Below are 18414 nucleotides of genomic sequence, written 5' to 3'. Positions count from 1 at the left end.
GTTTGTCAACTACATTCTTATTTTATAGTATTGATTGCACAAACTAGTAGATATCATAAACCAACTAATATTTTTCTTTGGTATGATGAAATTGAGAAAGGATCATATTTTTATGATGTCATTATTGAATTTTAAAGTTGTAAAAACACAGTTAAAAGGCAAATATCATTACAAATATTTTTTATTACATATAGGGAAAAAAAAGCTCTTCCGATTATAAAAATAAGAAAGAAGACATAATTAAGAAAATAAAATGGAACCTTTAGTGGAAATAAAGAGCTTTGAAATATACGTTTTTTTGTGGAAAATAAAAAAATAACATAGACAAAATAAAGCTACAAAATACTCTATGGTAAGTGATTAGAAGTATTTAGAACATGTTTTAGCTATATGCTTTATAGCAAGACAAGTATAGATATAAAAGAAACTCTTTTTTTATATATATTAAATACATTAATTATTTCATTCATTCAAAAACTATACTTTATTATTGAATTTATTCATTTTCTCTTTTCACACAATTAATAACCTCCCAAGTCCCAATCCACTCTATAAGAGTTATTATACATTTCAAAAATAACCTTGTTGAGAATATCAAAAGAGCTCCTTCCTTTTAGATTTTTTTGAAAAATATAGAACTTTGATTTTACAAAATTGGGATTGATTTACTTTTCACAAAATATATTAATTTGTACATTTGACTTCATTTTCCCAAAAACTAAATAAAAAATGCAAATACATGTGGGCTGAATTGTTAAACTTGCAACGGGCGGCATTGCCCACATATTGGATAATTTATGATACACCTATTTGAGTTTAAGTTTGACTTAGTTTATATTTTATCATCATTTAAGTTATTCATATTAATACAAAAATGTGGTTGCTGAAATTAAAAAGAAGAAAAACCATAAAAATAAAATTTAAATCACAATATTGCCTTGCTACTTTACCTTAGTTCCACCTAATAGGCACCACCAACCTTCTACCTATTGTAACATGATATCCCTCCTCAATCCACCATCATAATAATCGCGAGTTGGAGTCACTGCCACCATGATCTCTATAACTAGATCACCCTTATCCAAACTTATCATTATTGTCACTAATGAGTACATGGGATGCCCCCTTCCATCCAAACAATTAGTCCCAGTGTTATGAAACCCGAGTCGGACGTCAAACCGATAGAGGTCTCGTATTAAGTTTAACCAGTTTAAACGGTTAAACCGTCCGGTTTGACCGGGTGATTTCGTACATAATTAATAATTTTTATTTATAAATATATAGTTATATATAAATGTAAAACTTTATATAATTAATAATTATATTGAAATAATACATCTTTATCTTTTTTTGGACCATAGTCAAAAACAAAATATTATAACATTGTCCCATTTTTTTATTTTTAAGTGAGCCGTCCGGTTTGCTTCCCGGTTTAACCGGGTTTAACATGGTCGGACCGGATTTTTTCCGGTTCAAAGCGGTCAAACTCTCATTCGGTTAAGACGGCAAACCAGAGCCGTTTTCAAGTCCGGTCAGCGGTCAGACCGGCCGGACCGTCCGGTCCAGTCCGGTTCCAACAACACTACAAATTACGTAATAGAGTAATATGTTACTTTAGCCAAATTGTTTTTTGTTATTTAGTATTAAAGTAGTTGGTCAGAATCTGGATCACTCTATCGTACCTGGATAAGAGTTGACCTTGAATAGTCTTAGATCATCTTAGGTGGGTATTTGAAAATGGACTCTAATACTCAAGTTATTATAAGTGTATGTTAAAGAGAGTAAAGTGAGTGTGTGTAAGTAAGTAATCACTGTGAGTGGTTCTCTCTATTTATAGAGATATAGAGCGGTGTGTACTCAAAGGTAGGTGTTTTAGTCATCACATCCTACTCTGCTTTGCCTTTGCTCAAACTATCGTTGTTGTGAATCTAACTTACCATTGTCGAGTGGGTAAGGAGAACCTATGTTGTTGATGTGACGTTGTCTATCATTTGGCGTGTAAGAGAGCTTTTTCAAGTGTGTAAGTGATGATTCGATCTTGTATTGTCACTGTCATCCTTTCCCATAACTAGGTCGACCGTCAGACATGATCAACAATCACATAAGCTAGATATTGTTTTATTCGATAATAAATCTAATTCCTAGTGGTTAAACAATATTTGACGAATCCAGGACGAAACATTTTTTATGACTCAATAGCTTAACAATGCTCAAGCAAGACATGCTCAATTTCAGTGTATTATGTATGACTAGAAACTTGTCTCACAAATGATTAAGTAATATTGTCTTCATGGACTCTTTTTTAATGTATTAAATTTTGTTGGTTTTGAGTGATTTTTGATTTTGGCTCCTAATTTTTTTTATTATTCTTGATTTTTAAATGTTCTAAAAGTCAAGTTTTATTCTTTGCTAGTAATTATGTGGGATGTGGCAATACCACAGATGATATATTACTTGTAATTCATATAGTATATAAAAATAAACATGAATAATCATAAAACATTAAAATTAAATCACAGCTTTAACAAAAATATGTGACTTTAATTTTTTTATTTAATTATTATTATAATATAAATTATTTAATATTTTTGTATAAGGCTAATTTTTTGTATAATCAATAGTATCCTCTCATCAATCGGTAACGAACTAATGTATTCAAGGATATGTGATTATCATCAATAAGTGTCATTTATAGGAATCAAATTTGACATTTTAATTTATTTGAGAGATTCAATGTATTGATATACTATTTGACGAAGACCTTCTCCGTAGATGAATTTAAATTTGGGGACATGTACTTATAATTCCAAAAACCCATTGTGTAAAACAAGTTAGGGTTTTGAGATGGGGATCATCTCTCCCCATTCTCGTCTCACTTTGTGTTCTCATCCACTTAAAAAATTAAATTAGTTAAAAAATATATTATAATAATATAAATTAATATTTTTACATTATTCTATGTAGTTTGATTGAGTAGATACATGAAAACATAATTATCCTGGGACACATGATCCTCCTAGTAGGTTTTGTGCAAATCTAATATGAATGATTTTTCTATTAAAATTGGGTTGATGATGAAATTCGGTGGGGACCCACAAGTTTGAGCTTATATTTATTAAAAATTAACTTTCAGAAAATCAAAAGTTAGGATTATATTTGACTATTTGTTCGGGCTGGTTGGCTGGGTTTTCCTATTTTCAGCCACACTTATTGTGGGGTGATTTCTGAAAACATGCTTCCCCAACTGTTTTCTCAGTTAGGAAAATATGATCCATTAGATGTAAAAGGAAATTAAGAGGGTGCGAAAAGCAACACAGTTGAATATGTTTTTGATTTTTTTCAAATTTTGACTTGAGATATAGTAAGATTAAGAACAATCTTAAGGTAGTCTCATAGTGAAGAGGGAAGATTCAAGGAATGAAATACAAGAGGTTGTGAGTTCGAGTCCCACCATCAACAAAAAATGAAAGTTATAAGGTGGTTTGATGGTTAGGGTGACGAAGATTGAAAGTGGAGTCTCGCCCACAACAAAATATTAACATACTAACAAGTATACTCTCATCCACAACAGAATATTAACACACTAACAATGATACTCTGACCCAGTTAATGTATATAAAACTACAAAAATTAGACATAAATACATATATAAAACTATATATATATATATATATATATAGAAATTTGATTAGTATATATATAAAACCTATATATATATATATAATACATGTTTTGGATGAGTTCCCGTCAAGTTCGAGTTACTCGAAATCTGATGAGTTCGGAGATGATATCATTTTTTTCAACCTTGCTTAATTTGGGTTCGGGATTTGGTAAGCACATCTTGCACCTCCTACGAACACATGTGAGCTGATTTGTGGTTTTTGCATGCTTGTGCCATTTTTTGCCTATTCCTTAGCCCATTTAGCCATTTTTCAGTCCTAAAATATCATGGAAACTCAAATGGTAGGATTAGTACAATCTTCATCAAAATTCCAATTATAATCATATAAAGTAAGTATTTAGAGTCAAAATGTGTTAAATTATCATTATGAATTAAGATAATTTTTAACGTGATTATTATAAAAAAAAATGTATGTCTATTAATTTAATTAGTCTTGAGGAAGGAAAAATCCTAACTTGTTCCTCAAGAATCTCAAATGTTAGTCAAATTTATTCTTTTCAGCATAAAATTTAGACACACATTAGTCCTTATTAGTAAGTGTTTTGATAAACATATGAATTCCTAACAACTAAGTTGAGATTATTTATTTCTCAAGAACTAAAGTGAGGGATACATTATTTTTGAAGAAAAAGAACTCTGGTATATTTATCCTATTAATTATAATTTCTAATTTCTAATCAAAATATAATGTGTATCTTTTCATAAACATATTTTGGTAACTTTGAAATCATTTCCTTTTGGGTGCAATCATCTTTGTGTTTGGAACGAATTTCATGGCAAGATATTTGTTTTCCCAGCACAACCGGTCCTCAGAAGCAGCAAGCAGTGGCACTAATGACAAGTGCTGATCAAGCAGTTTACTGTAGGTGTAAGTGTAACATTCACACATGAACAAGATTTTAAATAACAACTAGCAGTATACCCGTGCACTTGCACGGGTCGCTTCTTTGTTTATGCATAATGCAAATATAATATACATATATTTTATAATATCAATAAATCATGTATTGAAACATTATATTTCCTATTCATATAGGTGCAATATTAACATTGATTTTTGAGTGTATATGTAGAATATTAGTAATTATAAATGCGCTTGTATAAACATTTATTTGTTGAAAGTGTGATTATAGAAAATATTTGATTCTTAAATAAGTCAATAAATAAAATTCAAATTGTATTGGATAATACCTCACCTCTATATTCTCTTTATAAAATTATAAATATAAAGAGTTATTTTTGCAACATATTTTTTGTGATTACGTTTATAAGTATCATATAAAGTCATAAGGATTTTTAGCATATCTCTTAAATGCTTATGTTTTATTTTAGATTAATGTTCATTGTGTATAAATATTTGAATATATTTTTAGCATTCAAATATTGTATAATTAAATGTTATTTATTTGATTATGTTTTAGCTAATAATCATTGTATGAAAATAACTCATAAATTAAAAACACACTAAGTTAGGATATGACAGATATTTTTATGATAAATTTAATCAAAATAATAAAAAGAGTCTAATAATTGATTTGTTATATTACTAATTAAAATACATATATTTTTCATGAATATATATACCATTGTTATCTTTTAATTAAATAATATAATGATAGTAGTTAAATACATGTGACCTATGCATTCGCATGGCTAAAAACACACATGTTACCCGTACATNTAGATTAATGGTAAACATTAAATTATATAGATAGATTAATGTAAAGAAATAATTAAAACGCACATATTACTCATACATTCATATTATTATGAATATACATCTTACTTGTGTATTTGCATGTTCAAGCACATTTGATGAGGTAAAAAAGTACACTTATTCTTAGAAATAATTTGAATGTGAAAAATGATTTCAATTTCATCTAATGTTCAATGACTATTACTTTTTAACATAACAAAACATAGATATTGTAAACACTCAATTTTAGTGGGGTAGCGACATGAATGAATCACTAATTAATATTAAATTATTATTAGCATATAAAATATACAATATATAAAAAATAGGAAGAAAAATATGTGAGAAGGAGGTGACATGTGGCATGAAGGAAAAAATGTAAGGAGAAAGTGACATGTGGCATGAGGGAAGGAAAAAATGACATGTGACATGAGGGAAGGAGAATGTGACATGTGACATGAGGAAGTTTTTTTTATTATATTATTAATAGATTTTAGTAATGGTTTTAAAAACTTCAAATATCATGACATTTCGGACTATTGTAGGTATTTGGGTCGTAATATAGTTTAGTTAACTACCAAAACCTTAATATATCATAATTTGATCTACTTTTATAACTCTTTGATTATTAGAGGTCTTTTCATGATCCATCTTTTCATGCAGTGTTTGCACCGTAGTTACCATGAACATGGTCTATGGGCACTAGCTCATTTGTTGACACTTTTTATATTATTTTTACAAGATTTTCTACCAATAAAGGTACATGCAATAATAAATTCAGGATATATTAGACAAGGTTAATATGAAAATATTATCAACTAAACTTGAAATTTAGTTGAATTTGTAAACAATCTTACCTTTAAAATTTGAAGTTCATTAGAACATTCCTTTAAAAATGACACATCATACATTTACATTACATCTCTAACAAATAATGAACCAAAACCATTATTTCAATATAAACTTTCACTTGTCTAATTCAGTAACCCTCCAGAATAGGGTAATAGTATCAGGAAGCCATGTATTTCCCAGTGTAAAATTCAGCACAGTAAAGTTCCAAGCTTGAGTAACATTCAGCAAACTATAACCAAGCCACTGTACCCTATTCTTAGTTTTAGCACCAGGTCCTTAATTATTGAACTCACCATAAAATAATGTATCTAATCCAAATGTGTCATTCCATTCTAACCAGTTGGATAAATTAATTCTCCTCCATATTACTCCATATAAATAGTACTTGAGTAATTTTTCTATTAGGACTTAAAAGTCTAATCTATTAGGTGGGAGAGCCTCATGACTTAACCACATTGACTTTGTTATTCTACTCAATGTGAGATCTTAACATTGTCACCTTTTTAAGGGTCGACGTCCACGGTGACTTTCGCTCTATCGACACTGACCCGCTGGTAACACTTTCTCTTTTGGTGGTTTCACACTCACCTATCAGTATTCGGTAATATATAGATAGTCCTTTCCGTGACAAAACTCTCAATGAAAACACCAATTGTTAGGACTTAAGCACTTGAGAAGAGTCCAACTCAAAAGACTAGTCTATAAAGTGAGAGAGTTTCATGACTTAAGTATATTAAATTTGTCTTTCTACTCAATGTGAAATTTGTCATTCATAAAAGTTTGGAAGGTAGTGATGATTAATATGGCTGACTAATTATGCATTTATACTATTTTAACATAAGAATAATTAAGGTTTCTCTTGAAGTAAATGTTGGTCACTGAATCATTTTGACGGTAGCTCTTTGGTACAGGTGTAGGTATACGGTACATTATTCTGTAGAATACTAATACGTTAGGGGTATATTTATTAGGGTATTCATAGCTCTATGTACAGTTATTTCTAGATTTACTTCTTGTAGGTTTGAATCAACTTTTATTTCATCATAAGATAAAAAATTTTCTTGTTTGCTGTAACTCATTCATATAAGTGGATGTATACTATCAATTATTTTTCTATTCTTTTATTTACATTGTATGTAAAAATCTCCTTTATTTCTTAAAGGAAACTAATTTGCAATAAAACCATGAATTGGTACAAAATAATCAATTCATGGTTCAATAATTTTGGCTTATATTGTAAATATTAATAATTTCACATAACACAAAAGAATCTTCCACATTACTGTGAGCACAATTACATTATTAATCAATTATATATCAAGACATCATTTAAATATTTTACTTTTATCATATTTTAAAAGTCACAACATTAGATAAGTTGTCACAAATTTTGATTTCTTTCCTTCTCTTATTCCCCCTCTATTAATAGAAATAGGAATACTTAGTTGTATCTTATTCCTAATTTATGCATCATATAAAATAAGACAAATCATGACATATTATTCCTAAATCATAACACACTATCTCCTTACTAGTAGAAGTATGATTGATAATATAAAACACAGAGTGCTTCAGAATTACGAATGGCAACCACAAGTATCATAGTCCAGTTTATATATTCCCTGAAATTGAAAATAAAGATATCATCCTCAAACTCATCGGGTTTCAAGTAACCTAAACCCGATAAAAAACCTGAAAATAATAAATGTATTAATGAAAATATGGTATCATTTTATTTCATTTTTCTTTAGCATTTCTATTTTTTCTTGTATTATTCATTTCTTTTATGTTTGAAGAGCCAATAGTATGTAAAGTAAAATTAGAAATTAAAAACCATGAACACATGATAGAGCTTTCAATTTTAAATTGAATTACATTACTTTGATGCGAGTTTGGGATAAGATCTTTATTCTACCAAACCCAATCCCGAATCTGAAAATTAAATCCGGTTAAAACTCAAACCTGAATCTGAATCCAATCACATTGGGTTTTCTCCATTAAATTTGGGTTGAGTTCGGACGGGTACCTACAAGTTCGGTTTTCATTGTCTTCCATATTGAGAATTAATCTTTTCAAAAAGAACGGAAATCTATTATTTTTAATGAGATGGTGATTTCTTATTTTTTAATTGAAGTTAATTAATTATTTTTAATGAGATGATGATTTCTTATTGCAACAAAGAGAATGATGGAGAATAGTAGGTATCAAATATTTGTATTTTTAATCAAAATTGGTGTGTCAAGTGAAAACTCAAATGACGGTTTTAATACCATATCAATATTATGTCTTAGACATTTTATTAGTAAAAGTAAAGTAGCATATGATGAAAGAATAAAGATTTCATTTCTCAAAATGATTATGTCTTTATGTCTCTAGTCAATCAGCTTTATTCTAACTAGTGTGTACAGGTCGGCGAATATTATGTGATACTACATATTCAATTTTTATATATTATATTTTTGTGTGTTTATGATAATGTTTAATTTAAGGTGAGATATGTGGTTAATTAATGTATTGGTGGTAGTTGCTTATGATTATATAGTTTTTTTTTAAAAATTAAATAATGTTAAGGACAATATAGGAAATGAAAATTATACCATGAGGTAAATTATTTAAAGTTTTGGCTTTATATATAGTATAGATAATATAAAAATGTTAATTTGTATTTTTAATTAAGTAATATTTTTTCATTGGACCGGAACAAAAAATTAGGACAAGAGATCTCTGTCGGTGATAAAAGTATAGAAACAGTTACCTGATGAATTGAAAGTTGTCCAACCATCAATAACACTATGGTTCCCAGTGATGACAGTCCTGTTAATAACATCTCCAATAAGCAAAATATTGTTCTTTTCTTTGGGAACAATTACATATTCCTCATAGTATCCTTCTCTAACATAGATAAGGAAATACCCGTCTTCTGCTCTTGTGTTATTAGGAGCAGCATCAATAGCTTTTCCAATAGAAGTGTAGTTATCTTTCTCATAAGGGTTCACAATCACAAACTCATTCAATAAAATTCCTTGGTTTTTACTTTCTTCAAGAATCCTTTTAGCTCTAGTGCAATTGGATGATTTCTTGCAACTATACTTTGTGTTAAGAAGCTGCATCAAATTAATGTTTCAACTTTAGTCTTTCAATAATCACTTGAGTATTGAATATATATATATATAATCAAAGTTAACTATGACTAAGTAAAGCCATAATAAAAGTTATGCACAAATGATTATGTATGTGATAGCATTCATTATTGTGTAACATGTAGGAAAGAGCATGTTATATATGACTTGTTCCATTATTAAGGTACTCTTTTAAGTGGCACTAATGTTTCTTAGCAAACTTGATATGAAAGTAAAATTTATAATTCATAGTTAATTTGGACATCACATATTTAATACAATTATATTAACTATTTATTTGAAAGATTATAAATAAGTGATCTAATTTTGACAACTTATGATATTTCTAGAAACTGATGACTAATATGAGCATGAATACTCAAAATGTTGGCTTATAAGGAATAATGAGAACCCTATATGTTAACGCACCAAGAATGATTATGGTCACCAATATACCGAATCTTAAATAGTTTTCTCTTCTCCCACGAGAGAGAAAATGAAAGATCTCCTACATAATTCAAGATTTGATTGAAGAAGATCATCATATCACCAACACTCTAAATAAATACCAAGGGAAAGATCTAAGAATCATGTATGTGTTTATATTCTTGTTTTATTATATGTAAAAATAATGAGATTCAAAATCTTTAAAAGAATATATTTCACTAATAAAAAAGAAATTCGAATTAAAATAATATTAGGCGCTTTATGATTCTAAAATGCAAATAATAATAATATGGTCTTATATAAAGTATGAACAAGATTTTGTTCAATTAAGGAAGGTAGCACTAACTAAGAATCTTGGGTCATGGATTAATTGATCAACCATAAATTAGTGGAGAGTATGTTCCTCAATGGTATATTAATGAAATAGTTGATTTTTTATGTACAAAAATAAGTTAAGAATGTACCCCAAAAAAATGAATTAGGATTCTCCAATACTAAAATATGAAGATAATATTTTTACATATTTTTTAATTATTTAAATAAAAATTAAACAGTTAAATATGTTGTTGGTATCACTTATTATAATTGGGGTCCAGACTTTTCAATATTAGTGAATAGACTAGTTTTATATTAATACATGACACCGACAAGGATTCTTTGTCTTAAAAGAATTAAGTTCTTATGTCCTTACTCAATAAAGTAACACCAAATAATATAAAAAAAATAAATTTATGTTTTTATTTTTATTTTTTCAATAAAGTGTGACATTTTGATTGGTTTGGGACACCAATGAAACAAAAGATCTTCATCCTACGTGACACATGCATTTTCTCTTCCGAATGGCTTATGCAAGCAAGGGCCCACGCAATTAGATTATGTGTAGGCAACCCAGATAAACATCATGTTTATGTAGTCAACCTGCCATTTAATCATCTATGTTTGAAGTTGCAATTCACAATTCCAATTATGACCATAATATTATAACAATTTGTACATAAAAAAGATGGTTTTCAAACTCCAATTCATAGTATAGTGGAATGGTAGCACTAGGCCAATGATAGCGATTATATGAAGTAAAACTTTTGAGTTGTAAATTATTTAAAGTTTTGGCTTTATATATAGTATAGATAATATAAAAATGTTAATTTGTATTTTTAATTAAGTAATATTTTTTCATTGGACCGGAACAAAAAATTAGGACAAGAGATCTCTGTCGGTGATAAAAGTATAGAAACAGTTACCTGATGAATTGAAAGTTGTCCAACCATCAATAACACTATGGTTCCCAGTGATGACAGTCCTGTTAATAACATCTCCAATAAGCAAAATATTGTTCTTTTCTTTGGGAACAATTACATATTCCTCATAGTATCCTTCTCTAACATAGATAAGGAAATACCCGTCTTCTGCTCTTGTGTTATTAGGAGCAGCATCAATAGCTTTTCCAATAGAAGTGTAGTTATCTTTCTCATAAGGGTTCACAATCACAAACTCATTCAATAAAATTCCTTGGTTTTTACTTTCTTCAAGAATCCTTTTAGCTCTAGTGCAATTGGATGATTTCTTGCAACTATACTTTGTGTTAAGAAGCTGCATCAAATTAATGTTTCAACTTTAGTCTTTCAATAATCACTTGAGTATTGAATATATATATATATAATCAAAGTTAACTATGACTAAGTAAAGCCATAATAAAAGTTATGCACAAATGATTATGTATGTGATAGCATTCATTATTGTGTAACATGTAGGAAAGAGCATGTTATATATGACTTGTTCCATTATTAAGGTACTCTTTTAAGTGGCACTAATGTTTCTTAGCAAACTTGATATGAAAGTAAAATTTATAATTCATAGTTAATTTGGACATCACATATTTAATACAATTATATTAACTATTTATTTGAAAGATTATAAATAAGTGATCTAATTTTGACAACTTATGATATTTCTAGAAACTGATGACTAATATGAGCATGAATACTCAAAATGTTGGCTTATAAGGAATAATGAGAACCCTATATGTTAACGCACCAAGAATGATTATGGTCACCAATATACCGAATCTTAAATAGTTTTCTCTTCTCCCACGAGAGAGAAAATGAAAGATCTCCTACATAATTCAAGATTTGATTGAAGAAGATCATCATATCACCAACACTCTAAATAAATACCAAGGGAAAGATCTAAGAATCATGTATGTGTTTATATTCTTGTTTTATTATATGTAAAAATAATGAGATTCAAAATCTTTAAAAGAATATATTTCACTAATAAAAAAGAAATTCGAATTAAAATAATATTAGGCGCTTTATGATTCTAAAATGCAAATAATAATAATATGGTCTTATATAAAGTATGAACAAGATTTTGTTCAATTAAGGAAGGTAGCACTAACTAAGAATCTTGGGTCATGGATTAATTGATCAACCATAAATTAGTGGAGAGTATGTTCCTCAATGGTATATTAATGAAATAGTTGATTTTTTATGTACAAAAATAAGTTAAGAATGTACCCCAAAAAAATGAATTAGGATTCTCCAATACTAAAATATGAAGATAATATTTTTACATATTTTTTAATTATTTAAATAAAAATTAAACAGTTAAATATGTTGTTGGTATCACTTATTATAATTGGGGTCCAGACTTTTCAATATTAGTGAATAGACTAGTTTTATATTAATACATGACACCGACAAGGATTCTTTGTCTTAAAAGAATTAAGTTCTTATGTCCTTACTCAATAAAGTAACACCAAATAATATAAAAAAAATAAATTTATGTTTTTATTTTTATTTTTTCAATAAAGTGTGACATTTTGATTGGTTTGGGACACCAATGAAACAAAAGATCTTCATCCTACGTGACACATGCATTTTCTCTTCCGAATGGCTTATGCAAGCAAGGGCCCACGCAATTAGATTATGTGTAGGCAACCCAGATAAACATCATGTTTATGTAGTCAACCTGCCATTTAATCATCTATGTTTGAAGTTGCAATTCACAATTCCAATTATGACCATAATATTATAACAATTTGTACATAAAAAAGATGGTTTTCAAACTCCAATTCATAGTATAGTGGAATGGTAGCACTAGGCCAATGATAGCGATTATATGAAGTAAAACTTTTGAGTTTAAAATCTATTTACTATACAAAAATTATTTACTTGTTTTCATCCATATTGATAGTGTAAAGTTTATATTGAAAGTGTCAAGCACTAGGTGGTTCACTATTCATTTATAATACTTTTCTTTGAAAGTTAATATTAGTTAATATATAAATTGAGAGGATTTACTGATAGTATAAAAAATATTTATATTCTCGATGTATATATATTAAATCCAAAACTTTTTAGTGTAAATCAGTTGGAAAAAGAATTCGGTAACAAGAAATTTAATCTTATATCGTTTAAACCAATAAATGTTTTCTCAGGTACCTCTCACTTGATTGGATCAGTATAAGACAGATGTCTCACTACTAGAATCTTCTATCTCAAGAAAATTTTATTCTCATGTCTCTAGTTAATCAAACTTCACAAAATAATATAAAATATTAATTTTTATTTTTATGATTTTTTATTTTAATTAAATAAGATTTTCTAAGAAAAATTACTAACAAGGGTCTTGAAAAACTTATTTTAAACACAAAATTACGCTCTTCAACACTATATCTAGATCATATATGCCCACGTCTACATGCACTCATAGCTAGGATATATAATATTAAGACAATAAGTTGATTTTGCACTTACAATAATTATAAATCCTCCTCTTAAACAAGATTATTATTTTTTATATTTTTCAAGATATTATAACTTATCTTATTATATTTTTAATATGGAGATGAAAAAGTCTTGATGAATGATAAATATATCAATAAAATATTGAATAACTATTTTTTCACAAAATTTCAATGTGGACATGATTCGTTAATTTCCAATAGAATAAACATGAAAGAGGATGATCAAAATTATATATTTTATCATCGATTTTGGGAGATAATGGCAAAGTGGTTGGAACAGATAATATATCTATTGAGGCTTGAAAAATTCTAGGAGATCAGGTCAGTAGTTGACTCACAAAGTTGCTTAATGAGACCATAAGGTTATGAAAATATTAGATGAGTGGAGAAGAAGTGATTTAATCATATATTTATAAGAACAAGAGCGACATATAAAATTATGCAAACTATAAGAGGATTAGGCTTATGAGTCATCATATTAATCTATGAGATTTGATAATTGCATGGAGGTTGAGACAAGAGGCATATATCATTGAAAATTAAATTGGTTTTATGTTAGGGAAGTCGACCACGAAAGCTAACTACTTTATATACCAATTGATAGATATCGAAATAACTAAAGGAACATAAACATGATTTTCATTAATTTGGCGAAGGCATATGATGTTAAACTACTCATCATCTTCTTCTCTTTATCAAGCTCTTCTTCATCTTTTTTCTTTCCTTCCTTCACTAATTTTGTTTTCTTTCTTTTAGGCTTAGTTTATTTTCTTCTTTGGCTCATTGAGCCTAAATGGCCCATTTCCCTTTTTAAGACTTTTAGGTTGTTATTTCAGTTATATTAGTTATTTCAGTTTTCCTCTTTTAGTAACTCTGTATATAAGGTGTTTTTGTATCACCTCTAAGGCAATATGAAATAACACAATACATTCATCTTCTCCAAAAGCTTTTCTCTTTTCTCTCATGGCTTCCGCTATTATCAAGATGGTATCAGAGCTTAAGCTCTTATTGATCTACCATTGTTTTCCTGTCAATTCTACCAACTCTTATTCAAACAATTTATTTTCTTTCTCCTTCTTTTCGTTCCATTAAGCATGACCACCCAAGTTAATTCTTTTGACCCACACATAAACCCTTATTTTCTCTCTACTAACAAAAACCTTACCTTAGTTCTTGTTACCCCATTACTAAATGGAAAAAATTATCAATCATGGTCCAGAAGCATGAAGTTGGCATTGGAATCCAAGAAAAAGCTCGATTTCATCAGCAGAGGCATACCTCAACCCCCTTCTAATGATCATGTTCACGTTTCTTGGAAAATGTGTAATACCATGGTTCTATCATGGATCCAACACTCCATTGAAGAATTGGTTGTAAAATATATACCGTGGATGAATGATGCAAGTGATGTTTGGAAAGATTTTCAAGAACGTTTCTCCTAATCAGATATCTTCATAATTGCTCAACTGATTGAGGAGTTTTATCATCCCAGTCAAGGTAACAAAGATATCTCAGAATTTTATACCGAATTGAAGATATTATGGGAGGAAATAGAGACATATAGACCCATCAGAGGGTGTAAATGTGATAATACATGCTCATGTGGCTTTGTTGAATCCATCAAGACCTACATAGATCAAGACTACACAATTCAGTTTTTGAATGGGTTGAATGAGCAATATGCTCATGTGAAATCTCAGATAATGCTCATTGAGCCTCTTCCCAATATCAGCAATACTTTCTCCCCGATAATGCAACAACAAAGACATCAACATAATCCAGCAAGTTCCATAGAAATGGATGCCAAGATCTTAGCAACAAACTCACAATCAAAATACATTTCAGTCAATTCAAGAAACAATACAAATTCTTCTTATGGCTCTAGAGGCAGAGGAGGCAGATTCAACAACTCTGGAAGAGGTTTAGGAAACAAATTTTGTACCTTTTGTGAAAGGAATAACCATACCATAGAAACATGCTTCATTAAGCATGGTTATCCTCGAGGCTATTAGTCTAACAAACCAAGAAGGATGGTCAACCATACTGTGGATTTTTCTATTGATCATAAGGACAACAACTCATACTCCATTGATCAACCAAGCAAGGATGCCCAAACTTCTTCCAGAACCTTCACTGATGAGCAATTCCAAGGCTCCTGAACCTTCTAAACCAAAACAAGCAGAGCCCTACTCATGTAGCCAATTCTGTCACCAACACAACCCTTCCAAGTATCCTTAATTCTCAATGGCTCCTTGACACATGAGCCACAATTCATATATCACACGATCTGACCAATTTCAGCACACAAAGACTCATTGCTCCCATACACATCACCTTGCCTAATGGTGATAGAGTCAACACCAATATATATGGCACCATTATATTAAGCAAAAATGTTACCTTGTACAATGTTTTGTTTGTTCCTACCTTTCATGTAAATTTGATATATGTGCACAAATTGACTAATACCATGAATTGTCAACTTATTTTCTCTCTAAATAGATGTGCCATTGTGAAGAACCTTTCAAGGAGGATGGTGATAGAGTCAAGCTAGAGCAAGGTCTTTATGTGCTTGATCTTCACCATACTGATCCTACCAGGTACACTACTTTTAGTTTTTGAAAATAGTGTAAAGAAAACTATGTAAACCTATTTATGGCATAAGAGATTAGGCCATGTTTCTCAAAGTGTTCTAATGTTGTTTTGTAAACAGTACAATTCTTTACCTATATGCAATAAATACTCTTCTCCTTGTGATATTTGCCATATAGCTAAACAGAAAAAGCTCTCATTTTCCCTGAGCACAACTCATACTACTCAACCCTTTACTTTATTGCATGCAGACATATGGGGACTATATGCTACTCCATCAATGTTTGGACACAAATATTTTCTAACTTTGGTAGATGATAACACTAGGTTTACTTGGGTTATTTTTATGAAGAGTAAGGCTGAAACCAAAACTCATATTATTAGTTTTCTTGCATACATTGAAACTCATTTCCACACCAAACTAAAGTTCTTGAGAACTGATAATTGCATGGAGTTCTTGATGCATGATTTCCTTTCATCAAAGGGAATCATCCATCAAAGGACTTCTGTGGAAACCCCTCAACAAAATGGTATTGTTGAGAGGAAACACCAATATATTTTAAATGTGGCTAAAGTCTTATTTTTCCAAGCCCGCCTTCCTCCCAAGTTATAGAATTTTGCCATCCAACATGCCACTCATCTCATAAATAGGTTGCCAAGTCCCTTCCTAAAAAACAGAAGCCCTTCCAATGCTTATTCTCTGAATTACCCCCTATATCCCATCTAAAGGTGTTTGGATGTTTGACCTTTGCTAGCACCATTAGTGCCCATATAACCAAGTTTGATGCTAAATCTAGAAAATATGCTTTCCTTGGTTACAAGGATGACACAAAAGGTTACATATTATATGACTTAGCCTCTCATGACATATTTCTCTCTAGAGATGTCCTATTCTATAAGGATACTTTCCCTTTCCTCAAATTAGATCCCTCTCCTATTACACATCATCACTCTAATCCTTCATTTATACCCTTACCATCATACACACCCCATACACAAGAAAATGAACCTATAATTCCCCTTGCCCCCAACCCTGAACCCACCCATGCCATCACTCCCCCCTACAACTAGACAATCATTTAGAAATAGAAGACTACCCTCTCACCTTTAGGACTACCACTGTGATCTTTCCACAACATCTCAAGGGCAAACCATTTCATCTTTTAGTACTTCTCACCCTTTATCTTCTCTTATTTCTTACAAGAATTGTTCTACTTCATACAAGAACTTATGCATGTCCATTACTTCAAATACAGAACCAAGATCATATGCTCAAGCTTCCAAGATCCCCTGTTGGCAAGATGCCATGAACAAAGAACTTCAAGCCCTGACCTTCAATGACACTTGGTCTCTCACTGATCTCCATCAAGACAAGCATCGAATAGGCTGCAAATGGGTTTACAAAACAAATATACATGTTGATGGTTCTCTTGAAAGGCACAAATCAAGGCTTGTGGCCAAAGGTTATATACAAATGGGGGGAATTGATTACTTTGACACATTTTCTAATGTTAAAATAAAAACTGTCGGAGTTGTTCTTGCTCTAGCCTATGCAAAAGCTTGGTTTATGGAACAATTATACATCAACAACGCCTTCTTACATGGAGACCCACATGAAGAAGTCTATATGCTCTCTCCTCTTGGCCTATCTCTGCCCAAACCAAATCTGGTATGCAAGCTGAACAAATCCTTTTATGGCCTCAAACAGGCAAGCAGGGAATGGCACACCTCATTATCCAACAAGCTCCTATCTTTTGGATTTTTACATTCAGAAGCAGATCAGGCTTTGTTCACAAAGGGAACTCCCACCTCTTTTATAACCACCCTTTTATATGTAGATGATTTCATTCTCACATGTAATGATCATACACAAATTCAAGTTGTGAAATATGTTCTTCACAAATATTTTCAGATAAAGGACCTGGGCCACCTTCGATATTTTTTGGGCCTTGAAATCTCCAGAACTAAAGAGGGTATTCACATGAACCAGAGGAAATACACTGTTTCCTTGCTAGAAGAATCGGGTTGCCTTTGTTCAAGGCTTGCCAAGACACCTTTTGATCCATCTATTAAACTCCAAGATGATCAAGGCACTCCCTTTCCTAATCCATCATGCTATAGACGACTAGTTGGTAGATTAATATACTTAACCATCTCTAGACCATATGTCTCCTATGCAGTACAACATTTGAGCCTCTTCTTGTCCAATTTTACAGATTCTCACTACAAGGCAATCATCCGAGTACTCAACTATCTCAAGTCCTCTCCTGCACAAGGC

The sequence above is a fragment of the Lupinus angustifolius genome, chromosome LG16 (genome assembly GCF_001865875.1).
Source record: "Lupinus angustifolius cultivar Tanjil chromosome LG16, LupAngTanjil_v1.0, whole genome shotgun sequence".
NCBI lineage: Eukaryota > Viridiplantae > Streptophyta > Magnoliopsida > Fabales > Fabaceae > Lupinus > Lupinus angustifolius.
The sequence above is the reverse complement of the archived record's forward strand: the minus strand, read 5'-3'. Positions refer to the sequence as shown.